Below are 10,611 nucleotides of genomic sequence, written 5' to 3'. Positions count from 1 at the left end.
GGTGTTAACAAGAAAGAAAAACATAAAGGGATACAGAATAAACTACTACAAGTAAATCCTAGAGCATTTTACACACCTTGTGGGTGTCATAGTCTCAATTTTGCACTTTATGATATGGCTACTTGTTGTACAAAAGCTAAATCTTTCTTTGGAGTGGTGTAACGTATATATACTCTATTTTCATCATCTACTAAAAGATGAATTTTTTTTAAAGATAATGTAACTAACCTTACTCTTAAGCATTTGTCTCAAACACGTTGGAAAAGTCATGTTGAAAGTGTTAGAGCAATAAGATTTCTAGCTCCACAAATAAGAAATGCTCTACTTGAATTGGCAAGAGTTGATAATCCTAAGAAAAAAAGTGAGGCAGAGTGTTTGGCAACATATGAAATGGAGAATTTTGAAGTTTTACTTGGAATGGTTATTTGGTATGAAGTGTTGAATAATGTTAATAAAGTAAGCAAACATTTATAAACAGAGGACATCCATATTGACGTTGCTATAGACCATTTAAAAGGGCTCATTTCATTTTTCAAAAGCTATAAAGAAACTGGGTTTGAATCAGCCGTGATTGATGCAAAAGAGATTTCAAGTGAATTAGACATTGAACCGATATTTCGCGAAAACAGAATCCGAAACAAAACTAGGATCTTTAATAGATATAGAAGAACGGATAGAAATATTTAGATGAAATAAACTAAAATTAGTAAAAGCTTTAGACATATATAAAAAGGGAAATTTATTTAGCAAATCTTTAATATATCAGCACTATGGAGAAAGATGTGTTTCATGTACACATGAAGATCAAATTATATCCCAAGATTTAATAGAAAAAAGAATCTTATAAAGAAATTGTTAATAAAATCTCCAACAGACTCATTTAGGATTAATATAATAGGAGTAAAATGACTTCATAAAGAAAATTTAGGAGTTAAAGTATTAGTATGTTTATATGATAGCAGATTCACAGACGTAGAACAGAGATTATTAGGAAGCATAGAATTAGATATGAATAATGAAAGTGGAATAGTATATTTTACACTAGATTATTTAGTCAGAACAAATAATTTCTATAAAGATATTAAAATATGAATAAAAAGTCGAGGATATCAAATGAAAAGATATGAAGATAATTTATTAATTTGCACAGGGTTTATAGGAAGACTTAGTGAAAATAGCACTACTAATTATAAATTAAAAAATAATCAAATAATTACATTATTAGGACAAAAAGGTATAAAGACTATCCCAGCAAAAAAATTCTCTTCAGAAACAAATGCGGGATTAGATTGGAATTTAGGAATTTTTTGGAAAAACCAATATTAGTACCAGAAAATAATATTATGTATACAAATAGTAATGAAACTTTAAACATTAGATTTAGAAATTATAATTATCAAGCAGAACAGACAAAATATAATGAAGAAGAATGTGGATATTTTGAAATAGAGGACTATGACAGTAAAGACGAGAATAATGCTTTAGATGAGGATAGTGAAGAAAACGAAAGCGAAGATGATGAAAAATAATTTGGATATATAGATATGAAATATTATAGAAATCTTTAAAAAGTTAGAGAAATAGAAACTAGAATGTTAAAAGAAAAAGATCAAGTAGACATAGATGCCAAGATGGAAGAAACTAGCAAAAGAGTTAAAATAGAAACAGATCAAGAATTTGGAAAAAGAAAAGAACCCATGAATAGAGAATATGGCATAGGAGGTAAATATCATTTTTCCCTACAAGAGATTCCAAATGGACTGATAAAAAAATATAAAAATTTAGAAAAAGGAAAAAACAGAAGAAGGATGTAGTTTACCATTAGAAAGCGACAAAGGATTAATTTTAGACTTAGATAATTGTAAACCACAAGACATACCTAGTACTATAACTAAATGGGAAAATTCTGTAATTAGAGTATATAATAGTGTACCTATACAAATGACTGTAGAAGAGATGTGGGTTTACTTAGAAACTTATTTAGGAAAGACAGCTTTAGACTTATATGTTACAGCAAAAAGATTGAAACTAGACGAAATTAGATTAAGAGTAACTGGAGGAGATAATCCTATAAATTTTACAAGTTTTATTAGAGAATTAATTAGACCCTGTTCTTTTTATTGTTTTCAGGTCCTTTTCTATTTTCGATTTTACAAAACGGTGAAAACGTGTTTCCATTCCCATTTTCGAAAAAGAATTTTTGAAAACCAAAAAAGAAGATGGTTTGAGTGTTTTGGGACAAAAACACGCTTCAAATCCAAAACACGGGAAACACCTCTTCTTTCATTTCCCTCAACCAAAATGAAATCTTGGCCCCTTCCTTCTCTTTCTTCTTCCTCTTCTTCAATCTCTCCTCGAATTATTTTTTCTCTCATTCCTCAAAATTGTATATCATCTTCCTCTACCATCCCAGAAATTATAGATGTACCCAGTCCCAATCCTTCTGGTATTGACACCAACCGAACCTCGGAGTCCGAAAATTCAAGCAAGATCAAAACCTTCCAGATTCCTATTTCAGAATACCCATTTTTAAGCCAAAGGAGAGAAACCCTGATCTTACATCTATCCACGCATCAGTTGTGCTGAAGGTAAAATATGTATTTAATTTATTTATTTTTTGTTTGTTTTGAAAGCAAACGAGGAAATTTATATTGGAAATGTTAAGCCTGAAAAATGTTCGATCATTTGCCTCAATCAAGAAGGATTTACCATGTGGCGAGTTGAATCGATTCGATCAACTTCTGAATCACCATTTGATTTAATAGAGAATTTTTTTTTCTTGTGTACAAGTATTATAACATGTAGAACTGCGTTTGGTAAAGTGTGTAGAGATAGGGAGATGTCAACAAGGTTTATAAAGAAAGCTACTGGCTTTGGCAGGACATTTTGATTTAGCTTATTTATTTCCCTTGATGAAAGTGTTGAATTTAATCAGTTGTAATGATTTTAAGTTGTTGAAGTTACAGCGTAAGCTTGATGTTATTCTTGACACCATTATTGATGAGCATAGAAACAATTTGATAGCAACAAATAAAGCAAATGGGGAGTTTGGCTGTTAAGATTTGGTGGTTATTGTTCTCAGATTCAAGGAAAGTGGTAATTTTAACTTTCAAATTTCCGATGATAATATCAAAGCAGTCATTTTTTAGACTTATAATTATATAGTTAAGCATGCTTTCTTTTCCCTTACCACATTTTGTTCTGAATACTAAATATTGCAATGTTGCAAGACATATTTATTAAGCTGGAACGAAATCTTCGATGTCAACACTTAATTGGGCCACGGTAGAGCTAATGAAAAACACGCGTGTAATGGCAAAAATACAAAATGCAATAAGGCAAGCGTTCAGTGGAAAGAAAAAATTAATGAGACGTACATTCACATGCTAAAATACATCAAGTTGGTTATTGAATAAACCTTATGGTTACACCCTCCTGTTTCTATAATTCCAAGAGCATGCCTAGAGGAATGTGGAGTATATCGGATACCGCTCAACTCCAATGTGATTGTGAACATTTGGACTATTGGAAGAGATCAGAACTATTAGGAGAATCCGAAAAGTTTTGAACCCGAGAGATTTGAGAAATTTCTGTTGATTTCTTAGGAAATCACTTTGATATCTTCCATTTGGGTTGGGAAAGAGGGTTTATCTAGGTATGATATTCGGTTTAGCAAATATTGAGTTTCTTTTATCTACGTTGTCTTGAATGACTTGAGTGTTTGATTTCTTGCAATATTTCTTTTTGTTTTATTTTTCAATTGTTCTAAAAAGAGCTTACTTTGTGGATGATGTTGTTAGTCTTTGAGATTCAATGTATTGATATGAATTAAAGTGGGATACGAACATTAATCCATACGTTTGACGCCATTTTAGTGCATTTTTGCTACCTAAAGTTGAGCTTCTCAAGAAGTTCTAAAAAACACTTTGTTCCTTGTCTGCATCAGAGCATGTAATATTCTAGCATATCTTGTTGCAGTCTCTTCTCAGCCTCAGTGGTTAGTATTAGAAAAGTTTCTCTTTTTTCTTACATTTAGGTAGTGGAAATTGTCAACCGATATGATGACACTTGTATTCCTTCAAATGGAGACGACAAGGCAGCAAAGCGTGAGAGGCTTTCATTCATCCAGAATGCAAAAACAAATAAAACCTATATCAGGAATTTAGTTGTCAATTTAATCCCTTGAAACTTTTTGTATTAATACATGAGCACTTTCACTTTTCTCCTTTATTATTTTGATTTCATTGTACAACTTTTGAGCATCTCTCCAGGTTCCAAAGAAGATGAAGCATCCCATTTATGTGTATTATCAGCTTGATAACTTCTATCAAAACCATCGCTGGTATGTTACAATATGGGAAAGTTAGTTGATTTTCCCTTTTCATGTAGCCAAACATTGCATATTTTCATTTACTTATGAACATGAATTGCTGCAGACACGAGAATTATTGTAACATTAGTGTTATAATTTTGCTATTTTGAATTAATACTAATTTTGTTCTCAATCAGGTCAAAATTGGCTGCCCTATTCTCTTTTGTGGATTTCAATTTCAATTTTATTTTACAACAGCGTCTCAAAGAAGCAATGTATCAAGATCCATGTTCATGAATCTGGAACCAGATGTAGAAATCAAATATTTTGAAGAATGGTTGCCACAGCTACTTGGGATTCTGGTCTAGACCCTGTATTACAAGAGTAAAGCATTCCTTGGGCAATTCATGCCTCGACAACTTGCTGATACTTGGATTAATGTGATTTTGGAATGCCATGCTGTGATTTGGCATAACTTGTTTAAAATTCTGCTTCTTTTTAAAGTTTCTTTTGGTAATATTAAGGCCTCTACCTGACCTTCCATGTAATGGTTTGATAGTAACTCATATTAGTGTAAGGCTACTATCACTGCTATTAGTTGGTAATTTGTGTAGTTTCTGTTTGGTCAGAATTTATCTTTTTCTCAATGAAATTAGATTGTGAATGGAAAGCACAAGCGGGTAATGTATGTATTGCTTCCTTCGACTGAAATACGAAGAGAACAGCCCCTTATAGTCTCTGATCCCAATAGAGATAATCCTATGAACAAAATTAAGTCTTAGAAGATTTTGAAAAATTAAGTATTAGTAATATGAAATATATACAACCATTTTTGTTAAACTCTGAAAGATTAGCAAGCACAACAGAATGAACATTAGATGCCTATACTTGAAAGATTATATAAAAAGATACCACCATCATGGAATGGTAAGATTAGAAAAGATGTAGAGTCAAACCCAACAAGAGAAATAACTATTAGTGCCACCATAAAATTCATAACTAATAAATTAAAAGAATATTGTATAGAAGAAGTAGTTAGGAAGCAAATAAAGTAATTAAATTATTCTATTTGCTCAAATTTATATAAACCACAAACATATGATTATAGAAGAAGAAAGAAAAAATTGTATAAAAAAGATATAAAAAAAAACATAAATATATAAGGCAATATTAAAATAAAAAGAAGTATAATATTAGACTAAGTAGGACATATTATAAAAACAAAAGACCTAACTACAATAGATATGTTAGAAAACCAAAAACTAAAAAGACTGGAAATGTTATATTTGTAGAGACCGTAGATATTTTGCTAACAAATGCCCAAATAAAAATAAAAATAAAGAAAATATATCTAAATCTACGATAATAGAAGAAATACAATGTAACATTGTAAAATTATCAGATAACAAATCTTGTAGCTCAATATATAGTATTTATACAGATGAAGAGTTAGATAATTTAGAAATAACAAGTAATTCTGAAGACAGTTATGATAGTTTAGAAGAACTAGATTTTCAATTTTAGATACAAAGATAATGAATATAGAACAAGAATGTATCCACAAATGGATTAGAGGTCAAGGATCAATGACGGATAAATGTAAAATATACAAAATATATCCAGGACATAAAAATAGAATCGTTGCAAAAATTGTTTAAAAATTCAATGTAATAATTGTTTAAGAATCAAAGAAGAAATAAATAATAATACGAATAATAGATACAAATAATAAAATAGATAAAATACATGAAACATTAAGAGAAATACAATATAAGATCAGAAATCTAGAAATAAAAGGTAAACATCCTATAGAAAGTTATATGGAAAATAATTATTAAGAATCATAAAATCAAGAAGAAATAATTTGTCAAATATCTAGAGTAAAGACAATAAAAAATCTTAGGATACTCATAAAAATACAAATAAATAGATGATAAAACTAAATTTGATAGCTTTAATTGACACAGGCTGCACATTTAATATAATTAGAAAAGATTTAGAACCAGAAGATTGTAGACAAAAATTAGAATATGAAATAAGAGGAAGTTAAATGGATGGTCGTAAAATGGGATTCGAAGAAAGACCGTTTGATGACTGTAAGATTAAATTTCAAGAAAGACAATATAGTTTAACAACCACATTAATTAGCTCATTAATAAAAGATGAATTTGTTTTAGGTATAAAACTCTTATTAAGCAGAAATGGAAGCTTAACAATTACTCCGGACGTCATAATTTTTGGAAAAGAAACTTCTATTATTAATACTGTAGAATCATCATAGTTGGAAGCTAAGCGTGGTGACCCCCAAGACCCAGAATTTGAAGAAAATTTAGATAATTTAGAATTTTTAGATAATTTATTGTTAGAAACTTTAAAAACTAATTTCATACCAAGAAATAAAGAATGAATTATATATATATATGAGATTAGGATAGAAAACAATGTTTTTTGATTGAAGAAATAATTTTATTGAATTTTCGAATTTGATATTATAAGATTGAAAAAATTGAAAGTACAAGTTAAAAATATTAATTGAAAAGATTAAGAAAATTTAAGAATATAAGGATTTCTCAAACTTTATTGAAGCTGTTTTATCTCTCGCTAAAATACACTTGAAAAGGTCTTGAATCTTGATCTTCTTTTATGTTTGAATTCTTGAACTCCGGATTTGAAAATTTCTTGAATTTTCTTGAGGAATCTTGAAGAACAATAATTGGTCTTCCACTATCTTTTGTCGTCTTTTTGAAGCCTTTCTTGAAACTTTATTTTGAGAAATGGAATCTACTGTATTAAAGTTGCTTTAGTAAAATTGTCTTTTTTTTTAGAATTGACAAGGTCGGTAGGAACAACTTTTGAGGTGACAAGCACATTTTGAAAAGAATCTTTTTAGACTTATGAGCCTGATAATTTTGAAGTTCACCCAATTAGTTGGGTCAATATAAGTCATTTTGAATTCTTTTGATTTTCTTGAGCAATTAATTCATCAATATCAATTCCATAACAGTCATCTTCAATACTAGGCATGGTCTGATATTGAATCTGATTAAGAAGATGATTCTTTTATAGATTTTGATTTCTTCGAAATAGTTTCTGCCTAAGATGCAATTTTTTCAGAAATTATGGCTAACTCCTCTAACGTTCTGTATTAATTGAAAATAGCATTAATCTTGATTTTCTGTAAGAAAATCGGCATTTTTCTCTAGATTTTTCTTTGAAATTTTTGATACACAGATATTTCTTTGTTCTTGAATTCATGAATTTATTGCTTTTGGATAGCAATTTGTTTCATGGAATTTTGACCATCATTTTACTTTGAACCTTCGAATAATCCTTTGAACTCGATATTAGAGCTTTCATCTTGATAAACAAAAAAGTCCCAACAGAAAATCTATGAACTTTCATATTGAATGCAAACTGGAACAAAATATTTTCTTGAGGCTTTAAAAAGGTTTTTGCCTCCTTTTTGAAGTGTTTGAATCCTTGACGAGTGAGATTGAGTAAAATCTTCATCAAGTCCAAAACAATAGATCCATGTTTGAAACCATTTTGGAGAGCTTAGGTTACAATTTTGATGAAATAAAATAAACCAAGAATGCTTAACTGGTCTAAAGTAAAATACATTATACTAGACATTCTTATAATCAAAATAATTAAAATGAGATTCAAGTGATTCTTTATTTATGAGACGCGTTCGCTTTTCATTTCATGGTTATTGTCCGCAATTTTCATGTAACAACACTCTTTGAATGCTTATTTTTGAAAAAAAACAATTGTTTTTCGATTGAGGATTTTCCCTATGAGTTATGATAGCTGGTCTACTTAGATTTTTTTTGATATTATAAGGCATAAAATTGAATTTTAGAGGGAAAAAGGTCTTGAAGACATTCATTTAGAGATGAATATCTATTTACCCAAGATGTTACCATCTCAAAAATTGGAATATAGGCTGATTTGAGGAAATATTGAAAGGTATTTGGAGGGTTTATTTGAGGAAAATTTCTAGAACCTTGAATAGCTTGTTTAAAGTTTGGTCTGGTGTATTTTTGGTTTGAATGGGTTTTTTGAATACCCAGGTTGAAAGGGTAGTATTTTGAGTAGATGAAGAAGTTTGTTCTTCATTTTTAGATGATGATCCTTAGAAATGATCATCTATTGAAAATAATGGTATTGTAGTTTTTTATACGACTACGTTTCTTTTGAAATGGAGCATTAGAGGTAGCTATTGAAAGTTTTTTTGTTTTTGAAATCTCACTCTCTTCCTTTGATAAAATATCTCCCCAGTTCTTTTACTCTCTTTATTGAATATTAAATATTCTCACAACTATCCTTTTTGTGTATGAACTCTCTTGTAAGGAAGTCTACAAAAACGTTTGATTTACCTCGTATTATTTCAAAATCAAAACGGGATAAAATAACCTGCCATCTTGAAAAAAATTATTTTGAAACAAGATTTTTCACATCTTTTTGTAAAGGATGCTTTATGGTCTGTTTTCAAAATAATTTTTTTATTAATTAAAATTTCTTGAAATTTTGAAATACATAGTACAATAGATAAAATCTCTTTTTTGATAGTAGAATAATTCTTTTGAGGACCGGTCCATACTCCATTATGAAACTTAACTAATTGTCCTCGATTTGACTCTTTTACAATCTACTTTAACAGTCTACAATATCCTATGTTAGACGCATTCGTCTCAACAATAATGGAGGTAGTGGGGTCAAGAATTGAAAAGCAATGAATATTTTTGATAGCTTTCCTGACTTTTTGTACAGCTACTGTATGCTCGTAACTTTATGGGTCAGGGTTTGTTTTATAACTTTTTGAAAAGAGAGGAACAGATTTGTCATACGCTTTTAACAAAATCAGCAACATAATTGATATATCCTAAAAATGGTATAAACTTATTTTATCTAAAAATTTATCAGCAAATTCTAGACTTCTTTGAATTTGAGTAAGGGTTCTAGACGAATATTATGTCCTAGAGACCTAATTTTTGTTTGATAAAGAACAATTCTTTTAAAAGAAACTACTAAACCATTTTTCTCAATTACATGAATGTATTTAAATATTTGAAATGTTATTCTATACTTTCAGAAAATATAAGAACATCATCAATGTAAAGCAATGATAAAATTTGAGAAATGATTGAAAATATCATTCATAATTTTTGAAATTTTGAAGGAGCATTTTTTAAACCAAATGACATAACATTCCATTCATATGAGTCAAAAGGAACATTGAAAGCAGTTTTATATCTTTCTTCTTCTTTAATTTGAATTTGTCAGAATCCTGACTTCATATCAAATTTTGAGAAGATAACAACTTTATATAATTTGTTTACATATCTTTCTTTTGAGTTAATGGATATTTAATCCATTGAAGAGCTTTACTGAGAGGTTTGTAATTAATAATGAGATGGGGAGTACCTCGTTTTATTTCTGCAGAATTATTAACATAGAAAACAGAGTAACTCCAAGGAGATTTATTTGGACGAATAAGACCTTTATCAAGCAAATCTTTAATTTCCTTGATACAATGATCTAAAAATTCTTTATTCGTTTAAATAGGACGATATTTTGTAAGAATATTTGATTCATGAAAATAAGAATTGTAAGAAAGAGATACCACATGTTTCTTTCTATCCTAAAAGGCATTTGAATTAATAGAACATATATCATTTTCAATCCATTTTTGTAAATTTAAATTTTTCTCTTGAATAAAAGAATTTTGCAATTGTTTTTCAATTCTTTGAAATTTAATTTCTTATTTAAGAAATTTAATATGATTCCTTTTTAAATTAATATTATTAATAAATTTTAAAATAGATACTTCTTGTAAGGCATTAACATCCTCATAAGAAGGAAAATTTATAAATTTAAAACATATTTTTTGACCAAAAATATTTATAGTTAAACCTTTTGAATTGGCTTGAAAAGAATAGATTTGAACAATAAAATGAGTACAAAGAATTACTTCTCGGTCTAAATCTTTTGCAAAATAAAAAATATCTTTGAAACAAATATTTGAATTATAAACATGAGTTTTTGAAAGTTTACATTGAATATTGAGTTTTTTACCACTAGTACTATAAAGATGCTCAGTGAATTTTTTAAAGTATTTTGTAGGTATCAATCCTTCCTCGATATAATTTTGATCAGCTCCAGAATCAATAAAGATTATAGAAGTAAATTTAAATTCTTTATTGACTACAATAGTCATATTGTACAAAAATGAGCTTTTGAAAGTTTATATAGAATATTAAATTTTTTTACCACTAGCACCATAAAGATGCTCAGTA

At 28.7% G+C, this 10,611-nt stretch overlaps 1 long non-coding RNA gene across 1 annotated transcript; it reads left to right on the top strand.

The window, feature by feature from the left end:
• The first annotated feature begins 2,208 nt into the window (after positions 1-2,208).
• On the top strand, positions 2,209-5,023 carry LOC111391213. The gene is made up of 3 exons (XR_002702081.1): positions 2,209-2,588; positions 4,037-4,342; positions 4,510-5,023. It is a non-coding gene; the product is annotated as an uncharacterized LOC111391213 (long non-coding RNA).
• Positions 5,024-10,611: the final 5,588 nt, after the last annotated feature.

The sequence above is a fragment of the Olea europaea genome, unplaced genomic scaffold, assembly GCF_002742605.1.
Source record: "Olea europaea var. sylvestris unplaced genomic scaffold, O_europaea_v1 scaffold764, whole genome shotgun sequence".
Lineage (NCBI taxonomy): Eukaryota > Viridiplantae > Streptophyta > Magnoliopsida > Lamiales > Oleaceae > Olea > Olea europaea.
Note: the sequence above shows the minus strand (reverse complement) of the source record. Positions and strands in the feature narration are given on the sequence as shown.